The 18,944-nt window shown below is 45.8% G+C and overlaps 1 protein-coding gene and 1 long non-coding RNA gene across 3 annotated transcripts in view; one reads left to right on the top strand and one right to left on the bottom strand.

Annotated features, from left to right (window-relative positions):
• The window catches only part of LOC123518692 (Krueppel-like factor 6), a 782,284-nt gene that overhangs the window by 351,760 nt on the left and 411,580 nt on the right, over positions 1-18,944 (top strand). The window lies entirely within an intron of this gene.
• Positions 1-18,944, bottom strand: part of LOC123518693 — a 581,767-nt gene that overhangs the window by 222,691 nt on the left and 340,132 nt on the right. For both annotated transcript variants that reach the window (XR_006678868.1, XR_006678869.1), the window contains one exon: positions 7,501-7,643. This is a non-coding gene — a long non-coding RNA (uncharacterized LOC123518693). The remainder of the gene's footprint in view (positions 1-7,500; positions 7,644-18,944) is intronic.

Genomic DNA, 18,944 nt, shown 5'->3' with positions numbered 1-18,944 from the left:
GCCCGTACAATTATTTACATTGAGAGAGAGAGAGAGAGAGAGAGAGAGAGAGAGAGAGAGAGAGAGAGAGAGAGAGAGAGAGAGAGAGAGAGAGAGAGAGAGAGCATTCTTATAGGTTACTATATTAAGTATCACATCCTTAAGACACTCCTTCATTCTCTCTCTCTCTCTCTCTCTCTCTCTCTCTCTCTTCAGAACGAGTCAAGTTTCTGGATGAGAGTTCCGCGTTAACTGCCTCCTTTACAACGTTATTCTTTATTTGTTTTCGAGGGTAAAGTTTTCTCTCGGTGAAGCAGCTCCTCCTCCTCCTCCTCCTTGTGCGGCCCAAGGAGGACGTATTTAATGGCGACTCATAATGGCTTGTTTTACTGTACCTCGTCGGAGCGCGTCCTTACGGTGGATGAGGCGAATGTGGTGCAGACGTCGTTGCCTTGTTTATGCATCATGGTGTGCTGGCGCGGGGATGAGGAAGGTGAGGGAGAGTGGGGACAGAGTAGGGAGATTATGGGGAAGATGTGTCCCTCTTTTCATTTCTCCTTTAGCTTGTTTGTCTGCTTTCTATGTCCTTTTTCGGTCTTACTTTGGCCGGCGGTCTTCTCTGTCTTGTCACAGTTTTTGTCTTGCGTCTGGTTGTTTAACTGTGTGTGTGTGTGTGTGTGTGTGTGTGTGTGTGTGTGTGTGTGTGTGTGTGTGTGTGTGTGTGTGTGTGTGTGTGTGTGTGTGTGTGTGTGTGTGTGTGTGTGTGCCAGTCCCCTTGTGTCGCACTCCACCCCATATGTCGTGCCTGGAGGCAACTCCTCGACGACAGCTTCCATTATTTAAACAAATCGCCCTACGCGCCGCCTTAACGTACCTTGCGCTTGCTAATTTTAAGCGTAAATCGGTCAGTGTTAGAGAGGTAATTAAGGAAGACGTCTGTCATTGTTCCTTGCGTTATTGCTGTCATCTCGGGCCACTCGCGTAGACGTGTATAACTAAGTGATGGTCGTTTTCTCCCCAACAAGATTAATGAAAGTGCTTCTTCAGTGTTGTGTTTCGCCGTTATTAATCGTCCTCCATGTGCCTTAGTTATGCAAACACACTTTCTCTGTTTGTTATACGAGCAGGTCTAGGCAGCGGTACTCGTTGTGTACATATGGTGCGGCGCGCAGGGTGTGTTGGGTTGTGCTGGTGGCGGCAGGATCTTTGATATCGATATGTTGTGACTAGGAAATTAAATGGGTAAGAATATTAGTCGTTGTTAGCTGCGTTATCTTTGTTATTATTATTATTGTTGTTATAATTATTATACTTATTATTATTATTATTTTCATTATCATTAGTAGTAGTCGTAGTGGTGGTAGTAGTAGTAGAAGCAGCAGTAGCAGCAGTAGTAGTAGAAGTAGCACCAGCACCAGCAGCAGCAGCAGTAGCAGTAGCAGCAGCAGCAGCAGTATTAGTAGGATGATGATTATTAATTAATAACAATAACAACAACAAAAACAACGATGACAACAACAACAACAACAATAATAATAATAACAATGATAACAAAAATAAAACAAAAAAAATATTAATACCATTAATAACAAGTTCCTGGATGCGAACATCCTCCTAATTACATCAAAACCTTTTTATCCAGAAAACACTATCTACCTTTAATAAACATCCACGTCACGCAACAAGTTTAATAGTAATAATAACAATAATAGTTTTCACTCCAGCTCTACTACGGGAACTGGTAACCAACGTTTCATTCTCTCCTCTGGTAATCCCGCCACTGCTGAGCCACTTGTGTATTATCTTCTTCCCTCTTTCTTTCCCTTCTTATCCTCCACATTCGTCCCACATCAATCACGCTAAAGTCAGTACACAATATTCAAGAAGAATGATATTTTCTCATCAGGTTTTCTTTCCGTCTTTTCTTCTCTCTTCCTTCTGCTTCCACTCTGCGCTCCTCCACCTCCACTACCACCACCACCACCACCACCATCCTTCCTCTTAACCCCTCGAGTTAGGGATATTTAGGAAATGCAAGCGAAGAAAGAGACGAAATTAATGGTGCCGGAGTGAAGGTTCAGCCACCATATATCACTCCGCTGTTTGCTAGGGCGTAGGGGAGGGGGAGAGAAAGCGTGAGGAGGGATGGAGGGGAGGGGGTCGATGTGGGGAGACTGATAGGGAAAGCTGGATGAAGGCGGGGAGGGGTGCAGGCTGAGGTGTGGGGAGATAGGTAGGGTAGATTACAGAGGTCTGGAAAGCCTTGGAGGTGAGCAGTTAATTAGTCGAAGGGCGGTAGTACGGGGTGCTTAAGCCTGTGGGACAGATAGTGTGATGAGAGGTGGATGGACGAGTGTGTGTGTGAAGAAAGAGAGAGAGAGAGAGAGAGAGAGAGAGAGAGAGAGAGAGAGAGAGAGAGAGAGAGAGAGAGAGAGAGAGAGAGAGAGAGAGAGAGAGACTAGTCCATCTACCATCAACACACACACACACACACACACACACACACACACACACACACACACTACAGAAAATATACAGACATCGAGACAGACAGGTAAACAACAGTAGCACACATAAACAAGAACTGGATGCAAACAATGGCGGAGCAAAGACGGATACACGGAGACAAAAGAAGAGGAGAAGAACAGGGGAAGGGAAATAAGCAGAGAGGGTTGGAACATGTTTTGTGGGGAGGGACGGAAGGAGGAAGAAAATAGGAATGCAAGATGAGCATGCAGGATGAGAATACCAATGGCGGGGGAGATGCAACAAACAAGTACACCAGAAAAGAGAGAGGGAACCAGAGAAAAGGAGACGCGTGGAAAACAGCATGATATATAGAAAGTACAAGTATAGTGATCAGTACTAAAGAAAGTAATGAAAATGTATCATGGATTATTAAAAAAAAACCGCTATGTGATATAAAAAAAACAAAGGACAAAAACAGTAAATATGGCGAAAGAGAAGAAAGAAGAAAGGGAAGGAGAGAAGGAAATCGGCTCTGGAGGAGAGATCGAGGTTCGTGAGGGGAGAGGAGAGGAAGGGAACGGAGCCATGGGAGAGAAGGGGAGGAGGGGCAGCGTCACACGGCAGGGAAAGGGGGGATAATTACCAAAGACCATTAATTAAGGCCAAACAAATGAACGTGATGCGTCAGGGCAGCTTGGTGGTGGGAGAGGTCACGTGGGGGAGGAGAGAGAGAGAGGGCAGGGGAGGGATAGGGTGGGTGTTCCTAAGAGAAAAATAAAGAAATATCGCAGGAAAGAAAGTTAATTGGAGGAAGATGTGCGCAGACGAGAGGCAGAGGAGGGAAAATGTTAAGTTATGTTGTAAATATCTTAGACAAATCCACTGTTAAAAGTTAATATATGAAAATTGTGTGTGAGAGAGAGAGAGAGAGAGAGAGAGAGAGAGAGAGAGAGAGAGAGAGAGAGAGAGAGAGAGAGAGAGAGAGAGAGAGAGAGAGAGAAATCACATGAAACAAAAGATGAAAAGAATTATTATCGCTGCGGACTGCTCGGATCAAAACGGTGAGACGCGTTTGACGGAAGAGGAAGCAACGTGATGCGGGACTGGAGTGTCCAAAACAACACAACAAAAAACGAAAAAAAGAAACAAAAAACAGGAAATATAAAAAAAAGAAAAGATGAAGGAAAGGAAAACCCGTAATCTCAACAACAACGCTCATGAAAACAACAATAACAGAAACAATAGCGAAAACAATAATGGCGATAATGGTGATGATGGCGGCGGTCCTCGAAGTGAGCCATATACCGCCGCAGCGTAATGATGACAGCCAAGGTCAATATCAATTAAACTGTTATTGTTACCTCAATTTACGAGCGCTGGTGATTAATGGTTAATCTTCCTCTGCTGCACTCTCCCCTTCCCACTCTCCCTAAATCCTCTCACTCTCTCCTCCTCCTCCTCCTCCTCCTCCTCCTCCTCCTCCTCCTCCTCCTCCTCTTCCTCCTCCTCCTCCTCTCCATCATCTCTCGCCATCACTCGTTTCTCCTTCTCTCGCAAACTTATTGACTTTTCTTCTTCCTGCCCTCGCACACGCACACACCTACCTCTCTCTCTCTCTCTCTCTCTCTCTCTCTCTCTCTCTCTCTCTCTCTCTCTCTCTCTCTCTCTCTCTCTCTCTCTCTCTGGTATCGTCTATTAGATAATATTGGCTTTGCTCTTCTGATGTTTCGCTGCATGCAATAAGTTCTCACCAAAGCAAACTCAGCTCGATCCTTCCTCCTTCACCAGTACCTCCCTTCGCCTTGCCGGATCCGCGTCCTCGGGGAAGATAAGGGTGGCAGCTTATCTCAGCGTAGGCGTTGTGTTTAAGAGGCAACAATTGACTCATTAATAAACCCCGCCGACTGAACAATAGCGTGGTGACAAATAGGAAGCAGGAGGCGTAAACACAGACACACACACACAGCTCAACCCACCTCCCTCTCTCTCTCTCTCTCTCTCTCTCTCTCTCTCTCTCTCTCTCTCTCTTCCCTGATAATTCCCTGATAACATGTCCTTTGAAGATATTTACACCCTAAATCATAACGCATGAGAGAGAGAGAGAGAGAGAGAGAGAGAGAGAGAGAGAGAGAGAGAGAGAGAGAGAAAGCGCACATGAAGGTAAATAACATTAAATGTACTTTATTTTTGGGTTCAATGAGTGCATCAGATTATGTAATAAATATTGAACATTTAATTCCACTACACGCTTTAGCAGCAGCAGCAGCAGCAGCAGTAGTAGTTTCAGTATTATTATTATTATTAGTAGTAGTAGTAAGTTCTTTCTCTCTCTCTCTCTCTCTCTCTCTCTTTTCTGGAGCCGTGCAGAACACCATTCCGAGAGACAGCGGGTGGGGGAGAGAGCCAATGACGCGGTGAGATCAGGGCGAGATAGAGGTCTCTCCCACACCACCTGCTCAGTGACATCGATTTCGCGTTAGTCATTGATGTGTTGGCAATTGTTGATCTTAAGGAGCAGCGGGAGGGTGAAAGGCCGTCCCCTGGAGCCTCCTTGTAACCTAACTGATGATGAAAGAGATTGTTGCTTTTTTTTTTTTTACGCTCTTCAAACTGCCTCTCTCTCTCTCTCTCTCTCTCTCTCTCTCTCTCTCTCTCTCTCTCTCTCTCTCTCTCTCAGTCTGTCTCTGTCTCAAGATATCTGCCCCACCAATCCATTCCAGCACTGGCTGGCTGGAGGGTGAATGCTCCCTCGGGCACCATCCTCTAGCCAGGCCGCCACCTCCCCGACTTGCCATTATCACGACCTGGTTATCGAAGGTCGGGGTGGAGCAGGACAAGGCTCACCCCACTCCCTACGACTATTTCTCTCTCTCTCTCTCTCTCTCTCTCTCATGACATCAATCAACTGAGTGAAGCGCTTGAAGCAGTTTCAGTGTTACTTTGTGCTTCGATCTACTATTTTTGTTAACCGAGGGAAAGAAAAGGAGTGAAGGATGCAGCGAGGGTGAGGCAAGAAGGGAGGTCAGGGATTGTGAAACGGATGGAAGGGAGAGGGAAAGAGAAGAGTGAGGGAAGGAAAAAAAGAGAAATAGAAAGAGAATGACAGCTTCTGTGACGGTAGGAGAGAGAGGGAGGGGAGGGGAGGGAGGGAGGGGAGGAGGGAGGAGGGAGGGAGAGAGAGAGAGAGAGAGAGAGAGAGAGAGAGAGAGAGAGAGAGTCACTTCTGGTTCATATATATATTTTTTCCATGCCTGTGACGAAAAATAAGAGTACTGAAAAATAATTGCGAAACTTGTTGGTCCAAATTTTTATCCCAAGAGTTTTGACGCAGAGGCGTTTTATTGTAGTGGTGTGTGTGTGTGTGTCTCTCTCTCTCTCTCTCTCTCTCTCTCTCTCTTCAGAACTTTACCCAAAATTCTCAGTAAGCCTATCGCATAACATTGCAACACAAACGAAAACAAGAAAAAAATAAAACATCAATAAATCGATGTTTCATTAAATCATTGCACTGTAACATTGTTTAAAAGAATTTATTGTACAGTATATTTATAGTTTTGTCACTTAATACCTACTTACTATTATCAATAAGGAAGAGCTTAATGGTAGATTGTGGTATAATATCTAACTGAAGGCTGATGTAACTAGATTGTAGCAGAAAGCCATTTAAAGAAGTGTGAGACTTATCTGATTAAAACACTTTATTGCTTCTTAATCCTTCATGGAATTATCAGCTCCTTCTAAGAATTAAGATAGCCAACAGGAAGCGTTCTCTTCAGTACGAGCGTTATCAGGTTTTTAGATGCACAGCAAAAAGAAGGAAGATACCGATTTTTATACCACCTTTATACCACACACGAGTAAGCTACACTAACGCTCCTTTCACTTTCAACTTGGCATGTACAGATCATTATTAATTTTCCTTTACATTACTGGTTTGATATAGTGAGACTTGTACGCGTACGCGTGTTCAAGGAAATTTTCTAGTATCTTTTATTTATCTGTTTTTGGCAGACTAAAAAAATCATATGCAAAATCAACAGAAATCATATTACACATACATTTTAAACTCGCAGTTGGAATTGACCTCCCTATAATCTTTTTAGATCTTATGAGGACGTTGATTGGATATCTAAGGAAACTTTGTTATATTTCTTATTTTTAGGCAAGGAAAAACAACGTAGCCTAATAATAATAATAATAATAATAATAATAATAATAATAACAATAATAAAACATACTACACATATATATTTAACTCGGTGTTCGGCCTGAGCTCCTCTTTACTACCTTTGATGTACCATGTCTAGCTTTACATAATGCAGATCCAATCCATGAATATTCTGCTGTGTAGTGGTGGAAAGACCAATCAAGCGAGTGAGTCTCGGGAAAGAGAATGTAAACAAGCATAAATATCATGGACGTCAACTCATTGGTGGTCTGCGTGAAAATCTGACTCCTCTTGCATTCCAATGAGCGATTACTGCTAGTTAATAGTTCAGCCAGTCATCTACAAGCAGAAAGGTGATCTCGAGCGGATTTTAACAGAGAAAAACTCACTTACACAACCGCTACCACTCCTAACATAGCATTCCCACCACCACACCAGCAATCACTACCACCATTGCTTTCGAGGCTGCTGCTGTTGTTGTTGTTGTTGTTGTTGAAGGTGGTGGTGGTGAAGGTGGTGAAGGTTATGGTGGTGATGGCGATGGCGATGTAAATATGAAATTAATGCAGCTAAATAATGTGGTAGTATATTATGCATATAATGAGAAAAAAATTATATAAAAAAATATACTTAATAGTATACAAGTTTCTAAAATTTTGTCAAAACTTTTCTCAGCTTTATCGTTTCGAAGTGTATTCGCTCTCAGCCGCCACTCAATCCCAGCAAACAGAGAAGAAAAAATATCATGACGGATGGCTCATCATATGACCGGGAATTAAAAGATTCAGTGCCCTGTAACGCTGGGATACTGAGCTAATTAATTTGCTCTTTAATTCTGATTTGTCGATATTTCAGAGTTTACGCTAAAGAGGAGACTCACCAACCTTGTAATGTATGGGGCTTGCCAGGTGCGGGAGATCACTGATGTGTGGGGGGGTGGAAGGGATAGAGGCGGGTCAGGGGTAGTAATGAGTCACCTGTTGCCTGCGTGTCGCTCAATGAGGTGAGTATGGCGTCCGGAAATTACCTGTTGGAAAGAAATAATTGGATTAAGGGGCCACGAAGGTGCTTTTAATATAATACGTGTGTGTGTGTGTGTGTGTGTGTGTGTGTGTGTGTGTGTGTGTGTGTGTGTGTGTGTGTGTGTGTGTGTGTGTGTGTGTGTGTGTGTGTGTGTGTGTGTGTGTGTGTGTGTGTGTGTGTGTGTGTGTGCAGTGGTGGACTGGTGCGTTTTTAAAAATCATGTAATAAGCTGAATTTTTACAACGATAATTACAATTTTCTACTTTTAGGTAATTTCTTTATTGTGCTATGATTGAATGCATCTCTGTCTCTCCGTGTGTGTGTGTGTGTGTGTGTGTGTGTGTGTGTGTGTGTGTGTGTGTGTGTGTGTGTGTGTGTGTGTGTGTGCGCGCGCGCGTGCGTGTAGTTATAACATTCTTCACAATACAGAGCCGCATTAGCTAGTTTAGGCTGAGAAAAGACATCACTTAACTTTCGGGAAAGACCTTTAGAGCAAGTTTTCAGCGTGCCACGTGTTTCTGACTGTAACAGGTGGTGTGTGGGTGTGTGACGAGTGTGTGTGGGCGGGGAGGTCACGAAGAGGGAAGGGTCGGTTGAAGAGGATACGACTGGTTGGACTTCAGAGGGTTTAAATAAAAATAACATGAAAATTTATAGTGTGTGTGTGTGTGTGTGTGTGTGTGTGTGTGTGTGTGTGGGAGAGTCAGTCAGCATGTGTAGGCATTTGACATTCTTACAAGACCAGCTAATGAGTGTGTGAGTAGTCGTCACACCATGAAAACAAAATAACGATTAATAATTAGCATGAAAAAGATAATGTTACACACACACACACACACACTATAAATTTTCATGTTCTTTTTATATAAACACACACTCAGAGATAAAAAATTAACCACCAACAAAGATAAAAAGAACTTAACCAACTGAAACAACCACTTTAAAATGAATTACTAAAAACACACACAGGACGAGAGAATAAAGTAAAATGTAAAAAGGACGGACGGAGTGAGTGAGGCGTAATGACAAAAAAAGACTGAAAAAGGGATGGAGGAGGAGGAGGAGGAGGAGGAGGATGGAGGACGGAGGACGAGGAGGATGGAGGACGGAGGACGAGGAGGATGGAGGACGGAGGACGAGGAGGATGGAGGACGGAGGACGAGGAGGAGGAGGAAGGGACAGGTAGGGACGCTATCAAGCACCAGGCCTGGTTCTTATCTGTGATGGTGGATGAGGAGGGTCACAGCGACACGGTCCAAAACACTCCCTCGATCTGACAGTTTTGACCGTGACCTTGAAACTCCTGTCCTTACCTGTCACGTCCCTCACTGCTTAGGTACACATCGCACCCTTGTTAGCCAAGAGGAAAGCAGGTCGGTCGGTCTCTCTCTCTCTCTCTCTCTCTCTGTGTGTGTGTGTGTGTGTGTGTGCGTGTGCGATTCCGTGTGCGAGAGAGAGAGAGAGAGAGAGAGAGAGAGAGAGAGAGAGAGAGAGAGAGAGAGAGAGAGAGAGAGAGATAAGCCTTTTGAACTCAATTCGGTAAAACTCGCCCCAGAGACCTAACTAACAAGGCGGCCACGACGGCTGCCGCACAGATATGAGACCCTAACTGACAGTTCGTATTAAAGGGAATGCACACTTTTTGTTACCCGTGGAAACAAAGGATAAATTTATTTGTGGTCCATCCTCAGTTTGCAAGCGATTCATGCTGTCAAACCTTTTAGGTTTCTTTTTCTTATCTCCATGAATAGGGCGGGATGCAGTAGTAGAAAATATAGCATAAATTTGGCTTTTAAACCAATATTTACTTCTTTAAAGAAATATATATTTTTTCCTGTAATAGGTATCGGTTCATGACTTTTATCACTTTCAGACAATTCTTGATAAATCTGAACGCCCAGCTCTACTTTGTGCAACGTAACTAAACTCATTTATCCACCTTGCAAAGAAGAGGTAAATTTACATTAAAGGAGACCTAAATTTTCTTACACGTACCTTTGTAATTCAAACGTCTATTTTATACAAGAACATGTAAATTAAAGTATGCAACATTTTACATTCACTCAGAAGACATAGCTATTGAGGCAGCAGCAATACTTCCCTGCGTCACTCTCTTCTGCGGTCATTACTCAACGTCTGCTGATTACTTCTAAGATAGAGATGAAAAGAAAATTAGAGTGAGGCTTACAATGATTTTTAAATTCCACTCCTTAACCTCACACTCTTAGAGTCTCAGAGTCTCAGAGTAACTAAGTCTCAGAGTCTCAGAGTCACAGTCTCAGAGTCACAGAGTCACAGTCACATAGTCACATAGTCATAGTCACATTCACAGAGTCACGGAGTCTGAGTCACACTCACTCTCAGAGTCTCAGTGTCACAATCACTCTCAGAGTCTCAAAGTCACAATCACTCTCAGAGTCTCAAAGTCACAATCACTCTCAGAGTCTCAGTGTCCCAATCACTCTCAGAGTCACACTCACTCTCAGAGTCACAGAGCCTCAGAGTCACACTCACTCTCAGAGTCTCAGAGTCTCAGAGTCACAGAGTCTGAGTCACAGAGTCTGAGAGTCACAGTCACAATCACTCTCAGAGTCTAAGTCTCATCAGAGTCTCACACTCAGAGTCTCAGAGTCACACTCACTCTCAGAGTCTCAGAGTCACAGAGTCTCAGAGTCACAGAGTTACTCACTGAGTCACACTCACTCTCAGAGTCACAGTCTCAGAGTCACATTCACTCGAGTCTCAGAGTCTCAGAGTCACACTCACTCTCAGAGTCACACTCACTCTCAGAGTCTCACTCACTCTCAGAGTCTCACTCCCTCTCAGAGTCTCACTCCCTCTCAGAGTCTCAGAGTCACAGAGTCTGAGAGTCTCAGAGTCACACTCCCTCTCAGACTCTCAGTCTCAGAGTCTCATAGTCACAGAGTCTCAGAGTCTCAGAGTCACAGAGTCACAGAGTCACAGAGTCTCAGATTCACAGAGTCTCAGAGTCTCAGAGTCACACTCCCTCTCAGAGTCTCAGAGTCACACTCCCTCTCAGAGTCTCAGAGTCACACTCACTGTCAGAGTCACAGAGTCTCAGCCTCAGAGTCACACTCACTGTCAGAGTCACAGAGTCTCAGCCTCAGAGTCACACTCACTGTCAGAGTCACAGAGTCTCAGAGTCTCAGAGTCACACTCACTGTCAGAGTCACAGAGTCTCAGTCTCAGAGTCACACTCACTGTCAGAGTCACAGAGTCACACTCACTCTCAGAGTCACACTCACTCTCAGAGTCTCAGAGTCACACTCACTCTCAGAGTCTCAGAGTCACACTCACTCTCAGAGTCTCAGAGTCACAGAGTCACTCAGAGTCTCAGAGTCACACTCACTCTCAGAGTCACACTCACTCTCAGAGTCACACTCACTCTCAGAGTCACACTCACTCTCAGAGTCACATTCACTCTCAGAGTCACACTCACTCTCAGAGTCACACTCACTCTCAGAGTCACACTCACTCTCAGAGTCACTCTCAGAGTCACACTCACTCTCAGAGTCTCAGAGTTTCAGAGTCTGAGTCACACTCCCTCTCAGACTCTCAGTCTCAGAGTTTCAGAGTCTCAGAGTCACAGAGTCTCAGAGTCACAGAGTCTCAGAGTCTCAGAGTTTCAGAGTCTCAGAGTCACACTCCCTCTCAGAGTCTCAGAGTCACACTCACTGTCAGAGTCACAGAGTCTCAGCCTCAGAGTCACACTCACTGTCAGAGTCACAGAGTCTCAGTCACAGTCTCAGAGTCACACTCACTCTCAGAGTCTCAGAGTCACACTCACTCTCAGAGTCTCAGAGTCACACTCACTCTCAGAGTCTCAGAGTCACACTCACTCTCAGAGTCTCAGAGTCACACTCACTCTCAGTCTCAGAGTCTCAGAGTCTCTCAGAGTCTCAGAGTCTCAGAGTCACACTCACTCTCAGAGTCACACTCACTCTCAGAGTCACACTCACTCTCAGAGTCACACTCACTCTCAGAGTCACACTCACTCTCAGAGTCACACTCACTCTCAGAGTCACTCTCAGAGTCACACTCACTCTCAGAGTCTCAAGAGTCTCAGAGTCACACTCCCTCTCAGACTCTCAGTCTCAGAGTTTCAGAGTCACAGAGTCTCAGAGTCACAGAGTTTCAGAGTCACAGAGTTTCAGAGTCACAGAGTCACAGAGTCTCAGAGTCACAATCACTCTCAGAGTCACACTCACTGTCAGAATCACAGAGTCTCAGTCTCAGAGTCACACTCACTGTCAGAGTCACAGAGTCTCAGAGTCTCAGAGTCACAGAGTCTCAGTCACAGAATCTCAGAGTCTCAGAGTCACAATCACTCTCAGAGTCTCTCAGAGTCACACTCACTGTCAGAATCACAGAGTCTCAGTCTCAGAGTCACACTCACTGTCAGAGTCACAGAGTCTCAGAGTCTCAGAGTCTCAGAGTCACAGAGTCTCAGAGTCTCAGAGTCACATAGTCTCAGAGTCACACTCCCTCTCAGAGTCACAGAGTCTGAGTGTCTCAGAGTCAAAGAGTCTCAGAGTCTCAGAGTCACATAGTCTCAGAGTCTCAGAGTCACACTCCCTCTCAGAGTCACAGAGTCTGAGTGTCTCAGAGTCACACTCCCTCTCAGAGTCTCAGAGTCTCAATGAGTCACACTCACTGTCAGAGTCACAGAGTCTCAGTCTCAGAGTCACACTCACTGTCAGAGTCACAGAGTCTCAGTCTCAGAGTCACAGAGTCTCAGAGTCACAGAGTCTCAGAGTCACAGAGTCTCAGTCACAGAGTCACAGAGTCACAGAGTCTCAGAGTCTCAGAGTCACAGAGTCACAGAGTCACAGAGTCTCAGAGTCACAGAGTCTCAGAGTCACAATCACTCTCAGAGTCTCTCAGAGTCACACTCACTGTCAGAATCACAGAGTCTCAGAGTCACACTCACTGTCAGAGTCACAGTCTCAGAGTCTCAGAGTCACACTCACTGTCAGAGTCACAGAGTCTCAGAGTCTCAGAGTCACACTCACTGTCAGAGTCTCAGAGTCTCAGAGTCACAGAGTCATAGAGTCACAGTCTCAGAGTCACAGAGTCACAGAGTCACAGAGTCTCAGTCACAGAGTCACAGTCTCAGTCACACTCCCTCTCAGAGTCACAGAGTCTGAGTGTCCCAGAGTCACAGAGTCACACTCCCTCTCAGAGTCTCAGAGTCACACTCACTGTCAGAGTCACAGAGTCTCAGTCTCAAGAGTCACACTGTCAGAGTTACAGAGTCTCAGTCTCAGAGTCACACTCACTCTGAGTCTCAAGAGTCACAGAGTCACAGAGTCACACAGTCTCAGTCACAGTCTCAGAGTCACACTCCCTCTCAGAGTCACAGAGTCTCAGAGTCACACTCCCTCTCAGAGTCTCAGTCTCAGAGTCACACTCACTGTCAGAGTCACAGAGTCTCAGTCACACTCACTGTCAGAGTCACAGAGTCTCAGTCTCAGAGTCACACTCACTGTCAGAGTCACAGAGTCTCAGTCTCAGAGTCACACTCACTGTCAGAGTCACAGAGTCTCAGTCTCAGAGTCACACTCACTGTCAGAGTCACAGAGTCTCAATCACACAGTCTCAGAGTCACACTCCCTCTCAGAGTCTCAGTCACACTCACTGTCAGAGTCACACTCACTGTCAGAGTCACAGAGTCTCAGCCTCAGAGTCACACTCACTGTCAGAGTCACAGAGTCTCAGCCTCAGAGTCACACTCACTGTCAGAGTCACATTCACTGTCAGAGTCACAGAGTCTCAGTCTCAGAGTCACACTCACTGTCAGAGTCACAGAGTCTCAGCCTCAGAGTCACACTCACTGTCAGAGTCACACTCACTGTCAGAGTCACAGAGTCTCAGCCTCAGAGTCACACTCACTGTCAGAGTCACACTCACTGTCAGAGTCACAGAGTCTCAGCCTCAGAGTCACACTCACTGTCAGAGTCACAGAGTCTCAGCCTCAGAGTCACACTCACTGTCAGAGTCACACTCACTGTCAGAGTCACACTCAGACTGTCAGAGCCACACTCACTGTCAGTCACACTCACTGTCAGAGTCACAGAGTCTCAGTCACAGAGTCAAACTCACTGTCAGAGTCACAGAGTCACAGTCTCAGTCACAGTCTCAGAGTCACACTCACTCTCAGAGTCACAGAGTCTCAGTCACAGTCTCAGAGTCACACTCACTCTCAGAGTCTCAGAGTCACACTCACTGTCAGAGTCACAGAGTCTCAGTCTTAGAGTCACACTCACTGTCACTCACAGAGTCTCAGCCTCAGAGTCACACTCACTGTCAGAGTCACAGTCTCAGCCTCAGAGTCACACTCACTGTCAGTCACACTCACTGTCAGAGTCACATTCACCGTCAGAGTCACAGAGTCTCAGTCTCAGAGTCACACTCACTGTCAGAGTCACAGAGTCTCAGTCTCAGAGTCACACTCACTGTCAGAGTCACAGAGTCTCAGTCTCAGAGTCACACTCACTGTCAGAGTCACAGTCTCATCAGTCACACTCACTGTCAGAGTCACAGAGTCACAGCCTCAGTCACAGTCTCAGAGTCACACTCACTCTCAGAGTCACAGAGTCTCAGTCTCAGAGTCACACTCACTGTCAGAGTCACAGAGTCTCAGAGTCACACTCACTGTCAGAGTCACAGAGTCTCAGTCTCAGTCACACTCACTGTCAGAGTCACAGAGTCTCAGAGTCTCAGAGTCACACTCACTGTCAGAGTCACAGAGTCTCAGTCTCAGAGTCACACTCCCTGGCAGAGTCACACTCACTGTCAGAGTCACAGAGTCTCAGTCTCAGAGTCACACTCACTGTCAGAGTCACAGTCTCAGTCTCACACTCACTGTCAGAGTCACACTCACTGTCAGAGTCACACTCACTGTCAGAGTCACAGAGTCTCAGTCTCAGAGTCACACTCACTGTCAGAGTCACAGAGTCTCAGTCTCAGAGTCACACTCACTGTCAGAGTCACAGAGTCTCAGTCTCAGAGTCACACTCACTCTCAGAGTCACAGAGTCTCAGAGTCTCAGAGTCACACTCACTGTCAGAGTCACAGAGTCTCAGTCTCAGAGTCACACTCAGTGTCAGAGTCACAGAGTCTCAGTCACACTCACTGTCAGAGTCACAGAGTCTCAGAGTCTCAGAGTCACACTCACTGTCAGAGTCACAGAGTCTCAGTCTCAGAGTCACACTCAGTCAGAGTCACAGAGTCTCTGTCTCAGAGTCACACTCACTGTCAGAGTCACAGAGTCTCAGTCTCAGAGTCACACTCACTGTCAGAGTCACAGAGTCTCAGTCTCAGAGTCACACTCACTGTCAGAGTCACAGAGTCTCAGTCTCAGAGTCACACTCACTGTCAGAGTCACAGAGTCTCAGTCTCAGAGTCACACTCACTGTCAGTCACAGTCTCCGTCTCAGTCACACTAACTGTTAGAGTCACAGAGTCTCAGTCTCAGTCACACTCACTGTCAGAGTCACAGTCTCAGAGTCACACTCACTGTCAGAGTCACAGAGACACACTCACTGTCAGAGTCACAGATTCTCAGAGTCACACTCACTGTCAGAGTCACAGTCTCAGAGTCTCACTCACTCACTGTGCGTCTCGCTCTCGCTCGCTCTCGCTCTCGCTCTCGCTCTCATTAGTTCGCCGTCTGCCCTCCCGTCGTCTCCCCTGAAGAGGCCTAAGGAGCAAGAAGCAGCAGGCTCCCCGAGAACCTCATCACTCGCGTGTCCACGCCAAAAGTTGGGCTCCTGAATGAACGAGACGACCCTAGATCAGAGTTACTTATGACCGCATTAAATCTACCTTTATCTCGCCTAAGTTTCCATTATTTCTTTTTCCCATTAAAGTTAAGTCTCTTCCTCCCTCCCCACTGACTCCATGGCTCTTCCCAGAGAAGCCTCCCTCTCATCTTTGGTCTTCATCTCATCTGGCAGAAGGAACAGCCGGAGAAGCGGGTGGGCCACGCATTCCACAGCGGCTGATGACACCAAGTCGTTGAACATGATGAAAATCCTAGTGGGAGATGAGGTCAGATGAGGGGAAATGGCGCAATAAGGGGAAAGAAGCAGATTCAGGGAGCCAAACTTGAGGGGCAAAGAATGAAGTAAGGAGTAAAAGACGAGGAGTGGAGGAAGGCATGGTGGGATCCTTGCTCAAGACAAAGTGAAGAGGTGGAGGAGGAGAAGGAAGTAGTGAGGCTCTTAAATAGGTTAATTTTAAGGGAAGAAGAGAGATGATTGGGGAGTGGTGGAGGAAGAAGGAAAGAGGGTTCTTCTAGATAATTCAAGTCTGATTAAAAGGGATTACGTCATCTCTTAGGTAACTCACACAAGGCTGAGGGGCATTACATCACTGGGGTAAGATTTGCTGGGATATCCTAGATGAATAGTTTTATCAGGGTGGGGGGGAGGAGTGGCAGCAGCTTGGCTTGAGAGGAGCAGCCCGCCGCCGCCTCTTTCCTTCATTGGGACGAGGTGTGTGGAATGCTCAACGGGGGGAAAAAAATGGGTTTTGCCAAATTACATACAACTCTCCTGATGAAGACTCTCAATTTCTCGCCACGGACATTTTTATTACGTTTACTCCCTCCCCCCTTACTGTAAGATTTACGGAGTGTCAAGACTCTTCCTCGCACACCGCCAGATTACTCGCGATTTTCTCAGCAGGAATTAGTCCGCCAGCCTCACGCACGCTGCGGCGGGGCAAACTTCACTGACAAGTGGCTGACCTGACCTACGACCTGCTCTGTGTGTGCTCGAAGCGGACGGAGGTGAGGGAGGCGCACAGGTGGAACGCTAAGAGAACTTTTCTGAGAAAATATAAGTAACTAAGGAAAGTGTACTGGTACCTATTATCTTAAATGTTTAAGAAAAACAATAAAATAACATGACAAAAAATAAATAAGTGAAATAAACATTGATTAATAAAGAAATGAAGATTATGGAATAGACCAAGAAACATGAATATACTCGAGTAATGGTTAACATGTTACTTACCCTAGCGAACGTGTAATTCTTCAAACTAAATAATAAAACGGCCGAACCTCTATTTTACATATGTAGCTAACGATCAGGTAAATATGGAACCAACGTTGACTGCCATCTGTTCACTGAGGCGGATTGATAGCAGTGGCAGATTGACTGATTGGTGAATGGCGGGCAGTCCCTCTCTCCCCACTGCCACCAGTTAAGATTACAGTCCTCACACTGGGCCAAAACACTTCAAAGAGCCATCAGTTATTACCCATCCAATGCAGGTTTTCCTATGTTCTTTATTTATCATGTGTGCAGGCAACTAAAACGCTCAGACGTGTGTTGGTGAAGGTAAGGCGAGGTTTAGATGTGGTGAGCAGTGAAGCGTGAAACTGAAGAAGTGAAAGGGAGAAAAATGAATGAACGAGAGAATAAAGAGTTAGGCAGAAATACCAAGAGCAGTGCCAAGTCACGAGTTGCACGAGTTGGTCTTTCCCAAGCAGCCTGGGAAAGAGGAGGAAGGAGAAGAGAGGAGAGGCGACTTTCCGTGCCGTTCCTAAACCAGGCAGCACAGGGGCCCTCGTCTCGCCTCCACTGATTACCTTCACGCCCAGGTAAAGAGCCTCGAAAACACGGTAATGCATCTTCCTGGAACCTGGCAGGACGCGAGAGGCGGGATCAGGGAGGCGGGCCTGTTTACATCCGTTCACTGGGGGCGCCGCCAGTATCGACAGTCATAAGTGGAGGAAATACTTCATCTTTCAGAGTAAAGGAAGTGTACGTGTGTGTGTGTGTGTGTGTGTGTGTGTGTGTGTGTGTGTGTGTGTGTGTGTGTAAAGAGGGGAAACAGGTGCAGATGAAGAGAGTATCTTGAGACAGGTGCAGAGTTTGTGACGAGTCAATAAGGAGGCAATGAGAAGGTACACGAGCAGCTCCCTCCTTCATCTCAGGGCCTGCCGGGAGGATTGATTGGTGAGTAAGTCCCGATAATCTCCCCGGGAAGGCCTCGCACAAACCCCCATTCATCTGGCAACACTGGCGGGAAGGTGGGAAATTAAGGCAATCATTTTCCATACTTTTCCTGGTTGATTAATCTTTTACCCTGACCATAACTCTATCCTCTAAAACGCTAATAAATGCTCTCCTCTCGTTTCATTCCTGCACATAATTTTCCATTTGATTAATATGCTAATGTCAAACCAACTTTCTTTTGATCTACTAAAATTCTATTCCTTAAGTATTCTCTCTCGACGCTTTGATAAGATTACAACTCAAGGAATAGAAAAAAAGAAAGACGTGGAGGGATCATAATTTCAAGCCGTTCTGTCCTGATAAATTTGTGATAAGCCGCCGGAGCTGAGGTGATATCTGATAAGGCAGGAAGGAGCCTCTTGGGAAAAGCGCTGATAAGGGACGAGTGTGTGTGTGTGTGAGTTGAGATGAATGACTGAATGATGGAGGCATATGTGTGTGTGTGTGTGTGTGTGTGTGTGTGTGTGTGTGTGTGTGTGTGTGTGTGTGTGTGTGTGTGTGTGTGTGTACGTGCACAGATTAGACAGGAGAGGCTGGGGGAAGGGAGAACAGAAGGTAATAAGGTAATAAAAATAAAGTATAGCTTGGAAATTACGGAAAATTGTTCATGTATGGAGAGGAAAATGACGATAGTGCTGATGATGGTGGTGATGGTCGTGGTAGTGGTGGTGGTGGCGGTAATAGGAGGTAGGCAGAGGCAGTGGCGACGGAGGCGGTGGAAGCAAGAATCTGATCGCAACACCTGCCCTCTCTACGTCTCTCCACCAACAGAAGACATTTTAATTAAATCGCAAATTAATTAATGCCTCCCAGCACCTGTCTTGAGATCGTCTGACAACCTGCGAAATTAAATCTATTTCCAGCGACCTTGCCCGAGGAGGATACATACATTTCCTGATATATTCGCAAATTTTGACGCGGCCACAAGAAATATGCACACAATAATAATGGTTTTCTCACGTTTAGGGGGTCTCTCTCTCTCTCTCTCTCTCTCTCTCTCTCTCTCTCTCTCTCTCTCTCTCTCTCTCATACGTGGAGGCTGTCGCTTATCAGGGCGTAGATTTACTGATAGCGTTTGATATGACGTGCCTGGTGTTTAATGAAATTGTGGTCGAAATATGAGTACACTACACCACGAGAAAAAAAAAAAACTCACGTCAGTTCTGCCTTTTACAATACCACTCTGACCGTGAAGTGCATGAAGAGAAGCAGAAACAGTAACAGACGAAGTAGCAACATAAATAGCAGTAGTAGTA

This window comes from Portunus trituberculatus, chromosome 44 (assembly GCF_017591435.1).
Source record: "Portunus trituberculatus isolate SZX2019 chromosome 44, ASM1759143v1, whole genome shotgun sequence".
Lineage (NCBI taxonomy): Eukaryota > Metazoa > Arthropoda > Malacostraca > Decapoda > Portunidae > Portunus > Portunus trituberculatus.
Note: the sequence above shows the minus strand (reverse complement) of the source record. Positions and strands in the feature narration are given on the sequence as shown.